Below are 20286 nucleotides of genomic sequence, written 5' to 3' on the forward strand. Positions count from 1 at the left end.
AAGAGAGCATATTAATCTAAGTTGTTTGAATGGAACTGCAGTCCCTGACTAAACGTTTACTTTGCAGATTACACTTCAACGTATGGACGTTTCGTGCTACGAGTGAATTTGTCAAACGTATTCAAGGTAGAGGAAAAATCGGTTCACCGGTAACTAAAAAAGAAGTCTCCACCGCGGATGGCGGGAACCTTCGCTGTACAAACACTATTTGTAATGAATTTTGGTTTCTTTTACCTGTTTGGCGGTTGACTTACGCGTCTAAATATATGAATCCATGAGATCAGACCTCCAGGAGATAAAACCAAGACAAAGCATGCAAGATGATATAAAGTGGCCTGTTTTTATTCTAAATATAACCTTAAAACGAGATTGTGCGTCACTCGTTCGTCGTTAACCGTTTGACAAATTGTATATTAGTCCTCGCGAATACGCTAAATTTGACGACCCGCCGGTGCATCTTCTTAGCAACCGCTGTAGCACCCGAAGTCCTGATTACCATACTCCGAAACAAATAGGTCCAAATGCAGACTCTTATGGGGTCACTAATTTGCAGACATTTATGATACTCTTCGAAAACAGCAACTCCACAGCCCTTTGCAATGAAGTCACGTATCGTCTTTAAGCTCGAAAACTTTGAGCTGTAAGTGCAATCAATTTGCTGGAATAGGAAATGACAGACGTATGGCAGGTTGCCACGGGCAGTTTTCCTCGCGCATGCTTTCCACTTACCTTGATGTCGCACAGTTGATCGTATATTTGCGTCGCTTTTCGGTGGAGAAACCAGTTCTGTTCACAGGTACGCGTTATCTCCCTGCTGTACAGAGTATAGGGGGAAATCCGCTTCCTCGGTTCAGACGTGTCCATCCATTCGCGTGCGATTCAGTCACGCATTGTTCGCGAATGAGGGGCGGAATTTCCAAAGCTTTTCGTCGTTGATAAGTGTTGTTCGATATTCACCTTCGCCAAATGAATGTCAAACATCACCATCGGCTGGCATATGCGCTTGCAATCTGTTCTAGCACAATAACTTTTTTGGAAGACAGTGCCTTTAATGGCCTCTTAATACCACCCACATTCCGTGACGGATTGCGATGAATACTTATGACCGAACTTCACCACCATAATAACTCGCACACTACCAGCACTGCTTATCATTGGCTATAGTGTTAGTTAAATTATGGCTTATATCGTATAGTGCTGGCCAGCCTTGGCTAAATATTGGTAAATGAATCCCGTTGTTAGCTTTGCTGGATAACTACGGGAAAATGTCAGCCAGGCAAGCTAAATAATGGCCATTGATTACAAGTATTGGCTTATATTGACTAGTATTGGCCATTTCTTGTTATAACAGTAACAGTGTCTTCATCTAATCTCAATCAAATGATTGAGTTCTACAAGAAAATTTTCCGAAAGCGGCCAAAGCGTTCAAGAAGTTCGACTGTGTCTAGCTGTAAGCTGATTCAGTTATTACTGCACAGGGAATGACGCTGGAGCCAACGTTTCGACAACTGGATTTGTCTTCGTCAGGGCGGCCCTGACGAAGACAAGTTCAGTTGTGGCAACGTTGGCTTGGACCACAAACCCTGTTCAAAGATTTCTCATTACTTCGAGCCTCCGTGTTCCCTTGAACTTCTGACTCGCGTAGATTTCAGTTCATAGGCTAGAACTGATCGTAAGAGTTAAAGATAGGCTTTGAAGTAGAGGATATTTCCGCACCAGCATTTCACGCACTCGCTTGCCGTCTTCCTTACCTCAACCATTGTCGTAAAATATTAAAGTCATCGTTGTCGTCGTCAGAGCACCTCATCAGTTGCACCTTCAGTCTCGCACCATGGCGACGACTAACCTTTTCCCGCGACGAGTGACTGCCATTCGAACTCAAGCTTGGGTCTCTGTGGAAATTTGGACTATAGAGACATGGATACGCTATCCACTGCACTGTTGCGCAGTTTAGGTGCTTGATAATGTGTGCTGGATTCGTAGTGCCACTCATACTCTTGATAGTGGTGGCCATTATCGATCTGGGGACCACTATGCACGACAAGAATGGTTGTGTGAGCATCGCAAAAAAATTAAAAAAAGAAAATGATGTTGTTGGCGCTGATTTCCGCTTCGAAAGCTTGCTGATGGTGCCGTACGCTACTTTAATGCTAGAGAAATCGCTGAAGCCTGCTGGTTTTCTTCCTTCCTGCATCGATAAGTATTCCTTTAAAACTTGATTCCATACATTTGTCTTCTTATGTATGCCTTTATCGCTTAAGTTCTTGATGACCTTGTTATTCGGTTAAGTAGCTGCGCGTTCGGTCTATCCCTACCCTTATATTCTTTCTCAGTTCTTGCTTGCTTTGCCGTATATTTTTGTCTTAAGGTGCTCTTTTCGCGGCATGATACTTTTTTCATTGATGTCGTGTTTTACCTAAATGGCTGGTACGTGAGGAAAATTTCTGAGGCGTCTTAGAACGTTGCCACATGCTGTGCACGTCATAGAGGCCTTCTTGATGCGTTGTAGGAATTTGACTCCGGCAGCAATATGTGACGTGAAGAGAAAATTTAAAAGAGAAGAAGTTTTTAGCGTCACTTAGAGCGCAATAGGTAATGAACAAAATCTGGCACCGTTTCGAGCTGATCGTGTTATCTGTACACTAAAAAGATCGGCGCATTGCAAAAAAAAAAACAAACAGTTATGCAGTTTCTCTCGACGAACAGTATCTTTGTGGACGAAACGTATTACTCGGGAAATAAATGATGCCGGCAGGTTAGAGAAAAACATCAATTCGGGCAAGTTCACTTCAGCGGATTTACGTCTGCGACCTATCTTTCAGCGTAACTCAAATGATTCCTCCATTTCTGTGACCGTTTTCTCGCTCACTTTTGTCTTTTTTTATCTATTTCATGTTCTCTATGAAAGAAAAATGCCGACTGCACTTGAAGTTGCAGCGTCTAAATATATTGTATATACTACGTTTCTTATACAAAGATTGCCAAACTTAAGTTCAGTGTTTTACCTGCCGTGATAAGATTACGAAGCGGGCATAGTAGGCGAAACCAAATTAAATTTTATCACTTGGATTCTATAACGTGCACCTGAGTCTACGTACGCGGGTGTTCTTGCACTTAGCGTCCATCAAAATGCGGTCGCCGTGTTCGGGCGTCGAATCTCAAGCGCGTGGCGTCCTCAAGTAGTGTCCTTGAGTATCGTCCTCAAGCTTAGCAGCGCAATACCTTAGTCGCTATACACTACCACGACAGGTTATATAAAGACTTCAGACTTTAGATGAGGCTTCACCCAAAGACAATGTTTTAAGGGCCAATCAATTCAGTGAAGGGTCGCCCGGCTGCTTACGAAACCCGCATCGTGTCGATTAAGCGAGTCTGAAAGACGTGATCGTTAGTGCCTGCTGTCGCGAGCCATAAGGGTCGACATTTCGCGCCTTTCAACGACGACTCAAAGGATTTTCTTTCGTGGTGGGCTGAATTGTCCTCAGGGTTGCAGCAAGCTGAAGCGTGCGCTTCAGCGCAGTCCTTGAATTCCTATTGCACGACTGACTTGCGTGCAAGGTTGCGCCGTTTCGTTGTCGCCTATTCGGCTCTCCACTATGCCGTAACGGACGCCCGGCTATTTCGCGACACGCAGGGTTATGTATAGAGAAACCGTGCGCCTGTAAGGCGTGAAAGGTTTCACGGATTGTTGGGCAACACGTTCGATTCGTCTACTTGTTTTTCTCTCGTGTGTGCTCAAATTATATGCCTCATTGCTCCACGTTTCTATAAATGTCGCGGCGTAGCAAATGGAGAGCGCTAGGAAGCTAAAGATAGTTTGTGATCCCAGCTGATTGTGCTGACTCACCCACTTTTCCTATCGCCACAACTTGCTGCATACACGCGCTCTGAAAAAGTAGAATACACGTGATTGAATAATAATATTTATTGCTGGTGTTTTACGGGCCAAAACCACGATATGATTACGACAACTTCGTATTAACTTCGAACACCTGGGGTTCCTCAACGTGCACTTAAATTTAAGCACACGGGTGTTCTTTGCATTTCGCCTCCATCGAAATGCTCCTGCTGTGGCCGGGAATCGCACCCGCGCCCTCGAGCTTAGCAACGCGACACCCTACGTTCTAAGATACGACGGTGGGTAATACGGGACTTAAGGCAAATGTACGAGTTGAAGTTTGGTTAAAGAAAGAAAGGCACGCGCCAATTAAAGTGTCGCCTTTGTTCTTACCTTCGACATAGGAAGAAGAAATCATGTGAACTACATCATACGCACAGCACGGCCGCTCAATGAAAAAAAATAAATGTTTTGGCATTTAGCGGCCGTGCGCACAGTAACTTCAAACACTACCACTTACTTGGAATTTGTCAGTGCTTGGAAATACTTATTTTCTTGGTTTTCTAACTTATATTATCGTTTGCCAAGTGTGGAGTTAGTATAGTTGTCAATAACATATCCAAGGAAAACATCAAGTTAAATACGGCACAAAGCTTTGCACGTAGAGTCATTTGCACACATTCTAAGTCAAATATTAATGAGAACTAACAGACAATAATGCCAAGGAAAGTATAAGGGATGTTATTTGTAATAATTGGGATATAAATGTGAAGAAAGTAAAGTGGGCGAAAAGATAACATGCCGCCGGCAGGGACCGAACCTGCGACCTTCGAATAACGCGTCCGATGGTCTGCCACTGAGCTACGGCGGCGGTCATCCCCCCGTCCACTTTATAGGGTTAATATGTTATTTTAACATGTTATCTTTTCGTACACCTTACTTTCTTCACATTTATATCCCAATTATTACAAATAACATCCCTTATACTTTCCTTGGCATTATTGTCTGTTACTTGTCATTAATATTGTGTCTAACAAAGAAAAAAACGAGCCCTTAAAAGTCACCTTCTTTCCTTCATTATAAGTAAAAAAAAGTTCGTGTTCACTGTTCAACAATAACGCTATTATTGGCCGGCCGCTTTACGTAGTGATGTGTCCAGCGATGACTTCTGACTGGTACGTGCCCTAGGACTGCTTGAACACGAAATCCTTTTGTTGTTGTTGAATACAGGTGCTCTGTCTTTTCTAGAAGGTGTACTTGGACACTCGCTCGCAAAGACAGTCACACTGTCTTTCTTTAGACAGTCACGGTCACTATTTTAGCCTGACGGCCAGCGCCGGAACCACACGCGGTTGCGCGCGCCGTACATCAAGGCTGAAAGAGCGAGCTCCTAGAAGCCGGCGACATGTAATGGGTACTTACGCGTCGCCTGTTAGTACAGGCACACACATCGCTCTTGAGTCGATGTAGTGGTCGTGGGTTACTAAGCGGGTTGGGCGCTGTAGTCGCGGTATTTTCTTTTTTATAGAGACATGATTAGCCATCCCATCCACGTATCCGGAGAGTGTGGTCGCCAGGTACATTCCCAAGCAGACCACGATGAATTCAGTAGATGTAGATGGGAAAGTGATGGACAAGTAGAGGTCGGAGCAAATGCTTACACGTATAACGAGGCGATAAAAAATTGAAATATCAGCTTTTACGGTGCCGAAACTATGTAGGATATGATTATGAGGAATGCCGTAGTAGGGAACACCAGAATAATGTTGACAACACGAGGTTCTCATAGCGTGTCATAAATCTAATAACTCGGCTGATTTTACGTTTCACTTCCCATTCAACCACTCTCCCCCATCGAAATGCGGCGACCGTAACCGTGAGTCGAGCCCGCGACCTCGAGCTTAGCGGCGCGACATCTACAGCCGCGCTAAGTTACCACGACGAGTCCACAAGAACATTCACGTAAAAGAAATAAAGAAGGTGCGGTAGAACGCATCTTCAAACCGCTAATGCTGTTTTTCGCGTTCACGCACGTATCTTGCAACCGGCTCAAGGTACGGGTCGCGCCTAATTACCTCAAGGCGCTCCGCTCTGCTCACAAATGTCCTCTGTGTCCCAAAAATAAGAAGACAGCAGAGGTCACAGGCGCGTCACGTGGCGTGGGCGCCGTGGGAGCGGCGCCCGGCATTCGCGGTGCCTTCTCACTGCAGCTATAGCTTGTCCAACAATAAATGATCACGAAAGAAAAGGAGTCGGAAAGTGATGCATTGACCCTACGCGTGTGGGACTGCCGGTTTCGCTGCTGAATCAGCGCTTTTCATGGACGACTATCGGCAGTGCTTCAAGGCTGCCTGTCTATATAAACCCACCCGCTGACTATACGGGTAGCTCGCGCAAACAGCGTAAGAACAACAAGACTGCCACAAACTGGTTTTCTGTGGGCTGGAGAAACAACCAGTTTCGCTCAAAAAAAAAAACAACAACGACACGCAGAGAAAAAAAGAATGAGAGCGAGAAAATGCCTGTTGAAAAATTGTACGAGCAGCAGATAACGTACAAATGCGCGTCATCCGGTGCTCCACCTCTCCTACTGTGTCTCATAGTTACCAGTAATTTGTTAGAGGTTTCTTGGTTTGGATGGTTTACGTCGTAACAGCTACGGAGAAGAACGACAACAAACAAGCAAACAAAACGGCAAAGGAGACGTTCTCAATAAGATTGAGTTGCTTGTCTATAGTTCGTGGTCGTCAGCATTTCTGCTTGCCTGTGATGGCTCCCCCCCCCCTCCGAGCTCTTTCCTCTTGTGTGCGGTTTTCAAAACAATAATATGCAAACAGATTGCGCCAACCTGAGTCCAAGGGGCGAACCGTTTGTTCTTTTCTAAGTTTGCCCGTAGATAGCGTATTTCTTTCTCTCACTGTGTGTGTGTGTGTGTGTGTGTGTGTGTGTGTGTGTGTGTGTGTGTGTGTGTGTGTGTGTGTGTGTGTGTGTGTGTGTGTGTGTGTGTGTGTGTGTGTGTGTGTGTGTGTGTGTGTGTGTGTGTGTGTGTGTGTGTGTGTGTGTGTGTGTGTGCGTGTGTGTGTGTGTGTGTGCGTGTGTGTGTGTGTGTGTGTGTGTGTGTGTGTGTGTGTGTGTGTGTGTGTGTGTGTGTGTGTGTGTGTGTGTGTGTGTCGTTCTACCACGCACGAAAGAAACAAGAAGCAGAAAACAGAGAAAAAAGAGAAAGAAAAGAAGACGCCCACCCTTTCTTGAGGTCAATGCCGTCCTGTCCTGCTCTTGCATTTTTGGAAGCTGTGACCGCGCTTCACGCAGAAGCTGCCCGAATCCTGGATGCGACAGTGGGATTAAGAACACGCGCTGCTCCTGAATAAAACATGCGCGCGGTTTCTTCTCTACCTGCGAACCTCACGAAACAAAGAACCTCGGCGGTGCTTTCGAGGGGGGCTTCGCCGTCGCGGTGGTTGAAACGCTCCTTCCGAAACAGCACAAACCGGAGGCGTGTCACCGGGCTGGTTTCTTGTGCAGTGAGTTATGGTCCATAGACCAAGCGTTGCGGGTTGTAAGGAGCTCGAGGAAAGGCCACCATAGCTGCGCTGAAACCGGATGCTGACTTGTTTCTTATTTAATAAATCTGCCTCCTGAGAGATTAAGTTAAGGGGTTGAATGCCCCAACGATATAAGCCAGAGCTGAGTAAGGGAGGGGTGCGGAAGGCTGGGGAAGAGTGCTGTGGGACAGAGGGGTCCTCATTAATTTTGACTCTCGGGCACTCCTAGATGCGAACATTTTTGTATGTGGACGTTGAAAGGCAATTCTAGAATTTAAACCTCCCCCCTCCCTTTCCCCTTGTCTTCCCTCTCTATTTTTTTTATTCGGGTGAATATAAACATATGAATTGTCACCGATCGCTGGTGATATATACCCCGTTTTAATGATATTAGATAAGAAATGAATTGGTGCGAGAAATTTTTAGTACGTGTAGTGCAAACACAAATCAGAAGATATTGTCACGGTCATAAGGGTAGAATTCTTTCTAAAAAATCACAGCATATCCACGGAGTGAATGATGATGAGTGGGCGAAGCTGCGGAGGTTCATCGGTAAACCGTGAATCTTCCGTGAATTCTGCCCAGTACATCATCACCGACGTGAGATCGGGCGCGTTTATACTAAAGGTTCGATGAGTTATGACGACTTGCAGCGCACTTTAATTTTACATGTACGCTGTGAATTTTCATTGTTTAGAAAACCATTGCTTTAGAAAACATCTGGCGTCTTTCGTTAAGCAGCTGGCGTCTTTTCGTTTTGCTTTAGAAACATCTGGCGTTCTTTCGTCTTGCTTTTAGAAAACATCTGGCGTCTTTCGTTGGTTTATTTCATCAATCAACGGCGTTTTGAACAAAATTTTTATTGTTTAGAACTAATGGGAATGAGGAATGGCTGCGAATGGGAATGAGAGACAGAAGAAGTCGGCTTTTAGCTAACACTTACACTTCTACTTCTACTAACGTTTCCTACTGGAACATGCCAATGGCTGCTAATGGGGAATGAGAGACAGAAGAATTCGGCTTTTAGTTAACGCGCACGCTGCGAATTTTTTATTGTTCAACAACGCACAGGAAAAATCTCCCACCGGCACCACCTTGGAGGTCAAGATCTGGTACTAGCGTTACGACTGGTTACGCACTACTACGAGGGACGAACGGGTGCCGCCTTAAGGAGCTTCGCCCCTAAAAGGTTTCCTTGAATCGGAGTCTGCCGGACGTGTGCGGAGTGCACAAGTTGCGGGTGAAGTAATGAGGTCCGCTTGCACGTGAAGCGGTACAGTTAATTCCAATCTTCTTAAAGAAGCGTGGCCGTGCCTTCGTTGCTTTGCGATGTTGTACTTCAGATCGCTCTATATGCTTAGTACTCTCGTAAATGAAACGTCTTTTTTTTATCCACGACTACTCAGTAAAGCAATCATATTCGGTCACGTCCGGGGGATCTGGACATTTGTGAGCGAGGATATTACAGAACAGCAGATGTTTTGCCTTATACGCGCAATATAACGTTTGCAGTTCAGCGTATGCGTCGTGGGCGTTCTTCAGTCAGAATTTTTTTTGCGCTTCTCCTCGCGAAATGATGTGTTTCGTTAGGTGCCATATGCTTTAACCATAAAAATTTATGCTCACTTACGTTGAACCTTCAACATATAGCAGTGCCGCCCTATTGCCATACACGCGGGCGACGTAAAACGATAATAATTACCACGTATGCCGAAGGATAACTTGGAGGCCCCACCTGTGTTCACCACTCTATTATTAGAAATGTATGTACCGTTATCTTCTCTCGTTATTATTAAGTGTGCACGGCGCAACGCCAGTGCGCTATCTTTGCAAATATTTACACGACCGATGGTATGTCGGCGCTTTCATTTGTAAGCTTTACACCTGCCATCGTATCTCGACTGCTGCCGTTGGCTTTTGCAGGATCAAGGTTTTGTTTGGAAGACATTGCCGATGTGCGCCGCGGTCGCGGTGGAAATCATGAAAGAGCAAACATCCACAGATAACTCGCAGTTGACACAGCATTCTTGTTGTAACTATAGACTGCCTTCTTGCATCTCTCGCATTGCCTCGCTACAGCGCTTGTGCTTCATGCACACCGTCCTATTTGAAGGAGCCTATAAAGACCTATAGCACAAATTGAAGGAGTGTTCAGACGCCTTCATGGTCACGGTAAGGGATGCAGGCGACCGTGAACGATACTTGTGGTTTCTCGTTCAGATGTCCTTTCATTCGTCGTCTTAGTAACATCTACCGCGTTAGCTCCCTTTGCTTTAGTGCGACATTAAATCGAGAAAGGGTGAAATGGCTCAAGCTGATATTCTCCGCGCCCTTCACTCGCTATGTTCCTCCCTTCATATCCTGTGTACAAGTATTCTGTATTCTTAATTCAGTATTCAGTATTCATTCAGTATTCTTCTCTATGTATAGTCAACCGCAAAAGTTTACGGACCACGTGAGCGCGTCCCAAACTGCCTGTCAGCCACACCTTGCGGTTCCGTCCACCGCAGAGCTATGGGCGGGAAACTGGCCTTGTTATTCGCGGGTGTATCAATTGTCTGCTGCCGCGCAGTGCGTTGTTAGTTCCTTGTTTTCACGAAACGTGCGCATCAGCAGCCACGCTTCTACTTTTAAAGCAATCGCGGCATGCATCGGGCAGTCTGTCGTTGGGTGGATATCAGTTTGCGCGAAGGGTTGCGATTGATAACAGCTATATTGATATACTGCGCTCGAGAGAGAAGCACGTAGTCACGACTGCCGAGCGCGTCGCATTGAAAAGTAAAACGTAGGAAATATTTATCCCCAGTGGGAAAAAAAAGCCGGCAGATCCCACGCACTGTGGGAATCGATGTAATGCGAAGCAGCCAGCAAAGAGCTGCATACATCGTCTTGTATGTCATTGAGGAAGTGCGTGTCATGTTTTTCATGTTAACTCCTATAATTTATGTTCGTCACACAGTAACCTCGCGCAATACCAACTTCGAAGTAGATCAAGCTAGCGAAACGGCCGCCAGCGCACCATGAGCGTGGCACGTAAGTCATGCTGTACATGACATGCGTGTCATGATTTTCATGTTAACTCCTGTTATTTATATTCTTCACACAGTCACGCCGGAAGATACCGATTTTGGTGTATATCAAGCTAGCGAAACGGCCGCCAGCGCACCATGAGCGTGGCACGTAAGTCATGCTGTACATGACATGCGTATCATGATTTTCATGTTAGCTCGTGTTTTTATGTTCGTCACACAGTCTCGTCGCGCAATACCAATTTCGGGGTAGATCAAGCTAGCGAAACGGCCGCCAGCGCCACATGAGCGTGGCACGTAAGTCATGCTGCACATGACATGCGTGTCATGATTTTCATGTTAACTCGTGTTTTTATGTTCGTCACACAGTCAAGTCGCGCAATACCAATTTCGGGGTAGATCAATCTAGCGAAACGGCCGCCAGCGCCACATGAGCGTGGCACGTAAGTCATGCTGTACATGACATGCGTGTCATGATTTTCATGTTAACTCGTGTTTTTATGTTCGTCACACAGTCACGTTCCAGCTAGCGCTGTATCTCCTCAGTATGAATTTTCGTGCGTATGCCTAATAATCATAAGTTATGAATCCACGCGCTTAAAATATTAGACTTTCCTCGAGAACAATGTGGCCCTCTACATAGTGGAAGTTATAGCTGGCATCTGCAGCCTGCAAAAAACAGCGCGATCTACCAAATGGGAGACACCCTTCAGGATTGCGATGATTCGAATGCACGACTCTCCATATTGCAGCTTGGTTCAGATAGGTATGCCTCTTATAACTGTCACTCTTTCGCACCGTATATTATTCTCCTGTGACAATAAGCGACCTTATTCGAGTACTTTCGCGTTTGTACGCTGTGACAATGCAGAGTGGGCTGTTTATTGGAACACATATGTGTCGCTGCTAAACGATATATAGCACTCTCGAAACGCGACAGTGCTGTACGGCAAGGAGTGATTTCAGAGGCGTCTATAGCCAGAATTTTTTTTTTTTTTGGAAGGGGAGGGGGCGGGGAGGGGGGGGGGGGGTCAACCATACTTTCTTTATGTTCGTGCGTCCGTTTGTATGTGTGCGTGTATATATACAAATGCAAAATCGAAAAATTTCGGGGGGGTTTCAACCCCCCTAACCCCCCCCCCCCCCCCACCTGGCTACGCCCCTGAGTGATTTCTTCGGAGAGGAGTGTGTAGCTTGCCGGGTTACAAAACGAGTCTCCTGATCATAATTATTTGCTCGCTACCAATAAGTATTTCGTGCAACCACAGAGTTACTCCAGCTATCTCATCTGCCTTTCATATCTGGCTGTATCGTTCGGTATTTTGCGTAAACGGAAAACGTTATGAAAAAAGGAATCGTAGCGTTTACCTGAAAGCGTCGCAAAATCTTGAAAACGCGGGTTCCTCTGAATTCTTTTATTATAATTTAGTGTGACGAAATACAAATACAGGTCAACGGTGAAATAGGAATGAAACGCTCTGGCAACTGCCACCGAGAGGGGCACAACGCCTGCCAACTTTTTGAGGAGAAGGAAGTAGAAAGACGTTCTTGAGTATCTACGATGCTACAACTGTTCTTTTGTATATGTGCCCGCTGTAATCATTGTAAGCTGTCTTTCGTCCCTTGCACACGACTTTCTCAGCATTGATGACTTTTCCGCAGGGCTACAACTGGATTATTGTGACCAATAAATCTTGTTTGATTAGAATGGATACGGCGGTACCAAATAATTATCAACTGAAACAAGAGTGGCGGCTGCTTCAACACCTCTGCCCTTATAATGCATCGCATCCATGATACGTATGTATGTAAAATACTAATATATTACGCATGTAGGATGCGCCGCCATTACTTCCGCAGCGCTTCTGTGTGCCCTCTCCTCGACAGCGTGTGATATTTGTGCGACCTTTGTGTAGGCGTGTGCAACACGTTATTTTTGACTCGTCGCGTTGTCAGCTTCCTAATGGGCTCTTTATCAGGCCTCAATTCAGCCAACAGTTCTATCTCCTGTATGGGTTTGTCAATTTCCCACCCCATTGGCAATAGCGACCGAAGTCCACTTTTATTTTTACCCTCGTGACATGCGCTCGCACTTGCTCTCGGACATTGAAAGCAAGGGCCATCCCAAATGGGAGATGCATTCGTTTATCTGGCGTTTCCATCACTCAAAGTAAGGCCTGTGTCATAGCGGTTGTTTATAACGTAACGTGGTGACGCTCGACAACGGGCAGCAGCGTATCGACAAGTAGATGGCGGAACGGATGCTTGTCCGCAAGTGCACCGCTGGTGCTGCGTCGGGTTTTGCCGCAGGTTCCGTATCTATTGAATGTCTGCCGAAGCGCAGGACAGGTTCTAGAAGCGGAGAGTGATTTGAGCGAACAGTTTTCTGCGCTCTTGCATTGGGATCTACCGAAGGTCACCTGTAGTCACCAGTCTCTACGCGCGGGTATGCTTCCGACGACGGCTCCCGTTTGAGGCACGTATGACGATTCACGTTACACCATCCTGTCAGTGCTTTAGATGTCTTTTACTTTGAAGCCTTAGCGCTAACCAAGGCGTCTGCATTCGAGAAATGTTGGATCGCTTGAACGTCTGTTTGTCGCGATTCTTTATTCCAAGAACTGGTTAGCGCTGACTACGAACTGTCACTCTATACACTCAGGTAGGTGTCTCTCTAAGGATGCGCATATATACACGCACGGCGTGTCATGTATAAGACTTTCGCGAACGGTCTCCGATTGCTTCTACACTGGCGCATGGGCATTCCGCCGCTTTGTTTTATGGCTGGTCGGGTGAGTCCGCTGAAGTTATTTGCTCGTGTCTTTTTACGCCAATATAGCTTCCGAGCACTGCAGAAACAAATTCTACTTCAGGCATGCTCGTGACAGTCACCCCTGAATCGTTTTACAGGTCATATGCCCATTTGTTCTATTTGTTATAAGTATACCTACATCGCCTGATGGCATTGTTGCGGGGGGGGGGGGAGCTCCAAAGTGAGAAGAAGAAAAATATGAACAACAAACAAAACACACACCAAATATCAGAATCAGGACCAGCCGCACTGGTGAAACGTCGTAATAAAAAAAGTCACAGTTTCGCCGCAACGGCGAAGAAATGAATGCGATAGCGACAGCGACATATTGGAATGTAACGCGAAGAACGGAAAGCAGCTCGAAATTGCCAGCGCGTCGCTCGAGCCCAAAGGACGCACGAAAAGAACCCACACAGGACGAGCGTGGACTATCATGCGTCGCAACTCGACACTTGAAACGCGCTGATTAAACACAAAGCAGGACTCACGAAACGAACGAACAGGTACACACAGGGCGAGCGGGAACTGTCACAGTTAATTATTTCTGTTTGCACAGCGCGCTCCTTTCGCAAACGCTGCATCGAGCGAAGGGACCTTCGTAGGCTCTGTGACTTCAGCGCGGATATCGCGGGGAAAGCACAAGACATACAACCCCCCGCTCTCCCCCTCGCCCCCTTCTTTCCTCGAGATAAGTGCACGAAGGCGACCACGCCCTGTAGGGCGTAGAGCAACGGCGACGACCTTTAAAGCGCGCCCCGCGCGCACTTCGCGCCATCTCGGCGGTGACCAAAAAAGCACGCTGAAGTAAATGATGTATATAAATATCTCGCCGCTAGCAGGCCGAGAGGCTCATTTCTCGTGGCCTAGCTGTCTAACGCTGCGCGCTGCGGAGCGAGAGGTCACCCGTTCGATTCCTGGCTTCGAAAACAAATTTTTTTTTCTGAATTATTTTTCTTTGTGGCTTTTATATATACATACATACATGTACATACATATACGGGCCCTGACAGCGTCGACAGTCGCCGACGGCAAAAACCAGCAGAGAGTGTCCATATAATTGCTATTGCAATAAAACAATCAGAGCAATTCGCAGTCAGAAAATCCAGATTCATCTTAGCAAGCCGACTCCATTGCACTGGTGAAGCAAGTCATTAAAAATATCTCCGCAGGAAGCTCATTCCATGCACTAATAGTGTGAGGGAAAATGAGAATTCGAATAGATCAAGGCGGGATTGGTATTCTCTAGTTTTTGCATGATTACTCCTTGCTGATACATAAAATGGTTGCTTGATATACCTATCTTCGTCTATTCCTGTTTTACCACCATAAATACTAAAGAGGAGCTTAAGCCTTCGCAGTTTCGACGAGTCTCTTGTTGTTTCCTAGTTGTTTGTTCCTAGGCGTTTTCTAGTTGTTTGCTTTGAACGTACCGGTGCGTTAACTCCGATTCACTTTTCGCTGAATTCGTCATCCCTTTTTCACCGACACTGGCTGAAATATTTTATTGTCATCAGTGCAACTAACGACACGACACCCAAGCACGTCCAAGGAGGTAGAAGAGCCCGTAGTCTTAACCATTGCTACACCAACCTTGGCTACACTTTCATATATTCAAGCCTTCCAAATCACGGGTATGCGTGAATGCATACTTGTGATAGCGGTTGGTTGGCTTGCCCGTTCGTCGGACTATCTGCACTGTTTATCGGAGCTTGCCATACAAAGTAGTGATAATGAAGATTGCACATATGGGTGTTCATCAGAAGCACGTGGTGAAGCGATCTTCTTGTCGTAATCTGGTTACCCAGGCTTTCGCGATGTTGATGACACTTCGGTGGCGTGGCGCAGTGTTCATGTGTGGTCAAAACAACGACGTTACTAGACTTCGTATTTCGTGTTTAGAAAGACAGAGAAAGAAATAGATAGAGAGAGAAAGACATAGGAAGAAACAGACACAAAACATATAGAAAAAAAAATTGGCCGCGTATCTGCGTGCTTCGCTGCAAATGTCGTGTAAAGACGATAGAAGAGGCGCTGTGTGAGATATGGACGCCATCTGGCAATACGTCGGGAAACATGAGTGCTGTGTTGCGTGCTGGTAGTCCCGGCGCAGCAGCAGGCGAAGACCGGCGGTGACCAACGCGACCGGCGGGGACGCCAGCCAGCTCGAAAACGCGGTTTGGCGCGAAGCGCTGAAGCAGAGAAACGTCCGCACTCATCGAGTACTCTCCACACACTCTTATTTACACGTCGCCTGGGTAAAACAGGAACGCCAGAGCGGCGCCCACAACCGGCAGCCTGAAGGCCGCCCACAACGCTGCTTTTTCATTTTTAAATATTTTTTTCACCTTCTTGGCCTTCTCAAAACTAAAGTTTTTCAACACCAACCCATGGCATTCGTACGGTGCAATACAGAACCGAAACCGAAACACAACCATGAGCTCGTGCGAAGGGCACGGAGGAAGGCAAATTTCAGCGCAGTCGCATTTTCAGCTTTGTTGAAACAGCGCTCACTAGACGACGACGAAGTAAAAGAAGGCACAGGACAGGCAGCGCCTGTCCTGTGCCTTTTTTTACTTCGTCGTCGTCTAGTGAGCGCTGTTTCAACAAAGATGAACGCATACCAACTCGCTCACGCTTCCATTCTTATGCATTTTCAGCGCAGCTTAAGAAACTAGGGTCCTTAAAATTACGTATGTATGCATTTTCTATTAAAGGAACACGCCACCTAATACTTACCTAGTGATGTTGCACCTCAGATATGCATGACATTTAATTTTTGATCGACAACGTTCACAAGTATGAACAGCCGTACCAGTTCAAGACGGCTGGCCCTTGGGCAAGTGGTTCAACTTTGGCCGAGTGGCTGAATCGAGGGACGTGCCGACAAACAGAAAGACAGACAGACAGAAAGACAGACCAAAATTTCTGCGTTTAAGTTCCCCAAGAAAGACTGTCGTCTTTAAAAGACAGCAAGCATAGCCATATATAGCATATTATTGCAAGGACTGGGAAAGAGAGATGTGAGAAAGTAAAAGCCTAGCCAAGCCAGGAGCAACTTGGTGCGGGAGTTAGTGCAAGCTGTACCCATCTTGTATTTCGTTAAATCTTATCGGTACTACGTACTAATCAATTTGTTACATTTACTATGTTATCAGGAAATCCCATCATTGCCTTGACACTTCTGGCATCATTCATCCTCGAGCACATCTATGCAGCGCTTGTGTTTGCCTGTGGGGCATTTTATTGTCGCTTTTCGCGAAATTTAGTTCTAATCATGCTCCTGGCCTTACGCCACATTTGTGCGTCAATGTGTGTGTGTCTCAACTCTTAGCTCTCAATGCAGCTACTTTTACAAAGAGAACTCGTATGTTCCATTTCCTTGAAAGCCTGCGCTTTTGAAAGTTTCCTGCAATATGTTCTGCTGGTATTTGTTACTGCTCGACCACTGTTGCCACGCGTGCGCGGAATGTAAGTTTAAATATGGCATTCGTGAATATCCCTCAATTACATGAAGACATACGGAACAGTATTTTCGACCGTACACCTCTTGCGACTATTTTGTTAAAGTTACAAATATAAAAAACACCTTTCGAATACGTTAAAAAATACTGGAGGACGCTGAAGCTTCGCCTTTAAGAGTTGAACGCGATAGCGATATCGGGCCCCATCCTCATCGTGCTCTGTTTCGCTTGTCATTCTATTCAGTTGCCCGGTCTCACTCTCTCTCTCTCACACACACACACACACACACACACACACACACACACACACACACACACACACACACACACACACACACACACACACACACACACACACACACACCACACACACACCACACACACACCACACACACACACACACACACACCACCACACACACACACCACACACACACACACACACACTTGACTACCCATGGTAAAGGTGAAGGTGTGCGCCCTCTTCAACAGCACTTTTATGACAACGGTGTAACCACTACCAAACGAATGACACAAAGCGAAGCACAATGAAAGGCCAATTTCCGCTGGAGCTCCCGGCGTCGTCAGAGCAAAATATATTTGTGAGGCCCCTGAATTCCTTACTGTGCATTGTAGAAATTTCAAGACGTGGAACAGATATATTATATATATATATATATATATATATATATATATATTATATATATATATATATTAAAGGCGATTTATTGAGTGTGTAGCTGGTCGCTGGTCGCGCAATGCACCGAGAGCAGTTCGCTAGCTCGAGCCTCTGCTGCACACTCGATGATTCTGCCTCTGCGCCAGAGTACTTCCTCTTCGTTACAATTGCCCCGGTGAAAAAAAGGAGCCATCCTGGCGACTAGTCGTCTGCAGGGACCGTAGAACCATGATACGGCTTGAGTCTCTGAACGTGTACAACCTCGCGGTTACGACATCGCAGGTCAGACGGCGGCGTGAGAGGCTCAATAAGGTAGTTCACTGGAGAAGTCTGTTCTAAAACGCGGTATGGCCCATCGTACTTAGGAAGAAGTTTGGAAGAGAGCCCTGGTGTGTGATGCGGCACTGAAAGCCACACAAGGGCACCCGGAAGAAAAACGGGAGTCGAGTTCTGGGCATCGTGGATTGCTTTTTGGCGGTTCTGGTCACCGGAGGTAAAGCGGCGTGCCAGCTGGCGACACTCTTCTGCGTGTCTGGCGGCGTCCAAGATCGGCGGGCATTCGGACGTGTCCGGTCGATAGGGCAGAATGGTGTCAATGGTGTGGGAAGGGTGACGACCGTAGAGGAGGTAAAAAGGGGAGAAACCAGTCGTAGCTTGCGTCGCGGTATTGTAGGCGTAGGTTATGAATGGAAGAACTAGGTCCCAATTAGAGTGATCAGGTGTGACGTACATAGCGAGCATGTCACCAAGAGTTCTATTAAAGCGCTCTGTAATGCCATTTGTTTGGGGATGATAAGCGGTGCATGTGCGATGTACAATAGCACACTCAGCGAGCAGTTTTTCAACGACCTCGGATAAGAAGGCACGGCCACGGTCGCTGAGGAGTTCTCGAGGACCTCCATGACGCAGCACAAAACGGCGCAGTATGAAAGTGGCGACATCCTGTGCTGTAGCACTTTGAAGAGCAGCAGTCTCGGCATAGCGTGTCAAGTGGTCGACTGCAGCTATTATCCACCTGTTGCCGGTAGGAGTCAATGGAAGCGGCCCATAAAAATCTATACCGACCCGATCGAAAGGTTGGGAAGGGCATGGCAGAGGCTGTAGTTCACCGGCGGAGACGTGCGGTGGAGATTTTCGGCGCTGACATTCGCGGCAAGAGCGGACGAAGTTGCGGACGAAGGTATACATGCCACGCCAGTAGTAACGGTGTCGCAGTCTTTCGTACGTCTTGAAGACTCCTGCGTGGCCACACTGTGGGTCAGCGTGAAAAGAGGAACAGATCTCCGACCTCAAGGCTCGCGGGACGACGAGCAGCCACTTGCGACCTTCTAGTGCATAGTTGCGTCGATAGAGGAGCTTGTCGCGAATCGCAAAGTGCGGAACTTGGCGCCGGAGCGTTCGTGATGTTGGGACTTTAGAGGGGTCGGAGAGAAGGTCGAGAAGAGACGATGTCCACGGGTCATTGCGTTGCTCCACAGCAATGTTGTCGAAGTCAAGAGATGACAATGTGCTCTCACATGCGGAGTCAGCAGTGGCCGTCAGGGAGAGAGGGGAACGGGAAAGCGCGTCCGCGTCAGCATGCTTCCGTCCTGAACGATAAACCACGCGTATGTCATAGTCTTGGATTTTCAACGCCCAGCGAGCAAGGCGGCCAGAGGGGTCTTTTAACGTCGAAAGCCAGCACAGCGCATGGTGGTCGGTCACGACGTCAAAAGAACGGCCATATAAATATGGGCGAAACTTGCGAAGCGCCCATACGATGGCCAAACACTCCTTTTCTGTGACGCTGTAGTTGGTCTCTGCCTTGGTAAGTGTGCGACTCGCGTATGCCACAACGTACTCTGTGTGGCCAGGTTGACGCTGTGCGAGCACAGCACCCAGGCCTACACCGCTGGCATCGGTATGGAGCTCAGTTGGAGCTTGAGGGTCGAAATGGCGAAGAATGGGTGGCGTCGTGAGAAGCCGTCGCAAGGTGGTGAAAGCTTCGTCGCAGGCAAGGGACCACGATGATAGATCTTTACTGTCGCCGAGGAGTTGTGTGAGAGGTGATATGATGGACGCAAAGTTTCGAACGAATCGCCGGAAATAAGAGCATAAGCCAATGAAACTGCGCAGCTCTTTGATTGTAGTAGGTTTAGGAAACGCAGTGACAGCGCGCAATTTCTCGGGATCCGGGAGAATGCCGTCCTTGGATACAACGTGGCCTAGAATGGTGAGTTGACGCATGGCAAATCGACATTTTTTAAGGTTTAATTGCAAACCGGCGTTGGTCAAGCAAGTAAGGACTTGCTGAAGGCGGCGCAAGTGTGTTTCGAAGTCAGGGGCGAAGACCACGATGTCATCGAGGTAGCACAGGCAGATCTTCCATTTGAGACCACGCAGAACGTTGTCCATCATTCTTTCGAACGTAGCAGGCGCGTTACAAAGTCCGAAAGGCATGACGGTGAATTCATACAATCCGTCTGGCGTAACAAAAGCGGTTTTTGGGCGATCGGCCTCCGCCATCGGCACCTGCCAGTAGCCTGACCGCAAATCTAACGAGGAAAAGAATTCGGCACCCTGTAAACAGTCCAGAGCATCGTCAATGCGCGGTAGTGGATAGACATCCTTCAGCGTGATCTTGTTCAATCGCCGGAAATCGACACAAAAACGGATAGAACCGTCTTTCTTTGTGACGAGTACTACCGGAGACGCCCATGGGCTCTGTGAAGGTCGAATGACGCCTCGGCGGAGCATGTCATCGACATGGTCGGCAATGACGCGGCGTTCCGTAGCGGAGACGCGATATGGACGTTGCCGCAGCGGTGAGTGAGAACCAGTGTTGATGTGGTGTTCGACTGCTACGGCACGACCTAGAGATGTTTGTGCAACGTCGAAAGAAGGGCGGTAGTGGTGAAGGATGGTGAGAAGCTGTGATCGCTGC

The 20286-nt window shown here is 47.1% G+C and overlaps 1 protein-coding gene across 4 annotated transcripts in view; it reads left to right on the plus strand.

Moving 5' to 3' along the window:
- Positions 1-20286, plus strand: part of LOC119382926 (sodium-dependent dopamine transporter) — a 116028-nt gene that overhangs the window by 61467 nt on the left and 34275 nt on the right. The gene's annotated exons all lie outside the window — the stretch shown is intronic.

The sequence above is a fragment of the Rhipicephalus sanguineus genome, chromosome 2 (assembly GCF_013339695.2).
Source record: "Rhipicephalus sanguineus isolate Rsan-2018 chromosome 2, BIME_Rsan_1.4, whole genome shotgun sequence".
NCBI classification, from domain to species: Eukaryota; Metazoa; Arthropoda; class Arachnida; order Ixodida; family Ixodidae; genus Rhipicephalus; species Rhipicephalus sanguineus.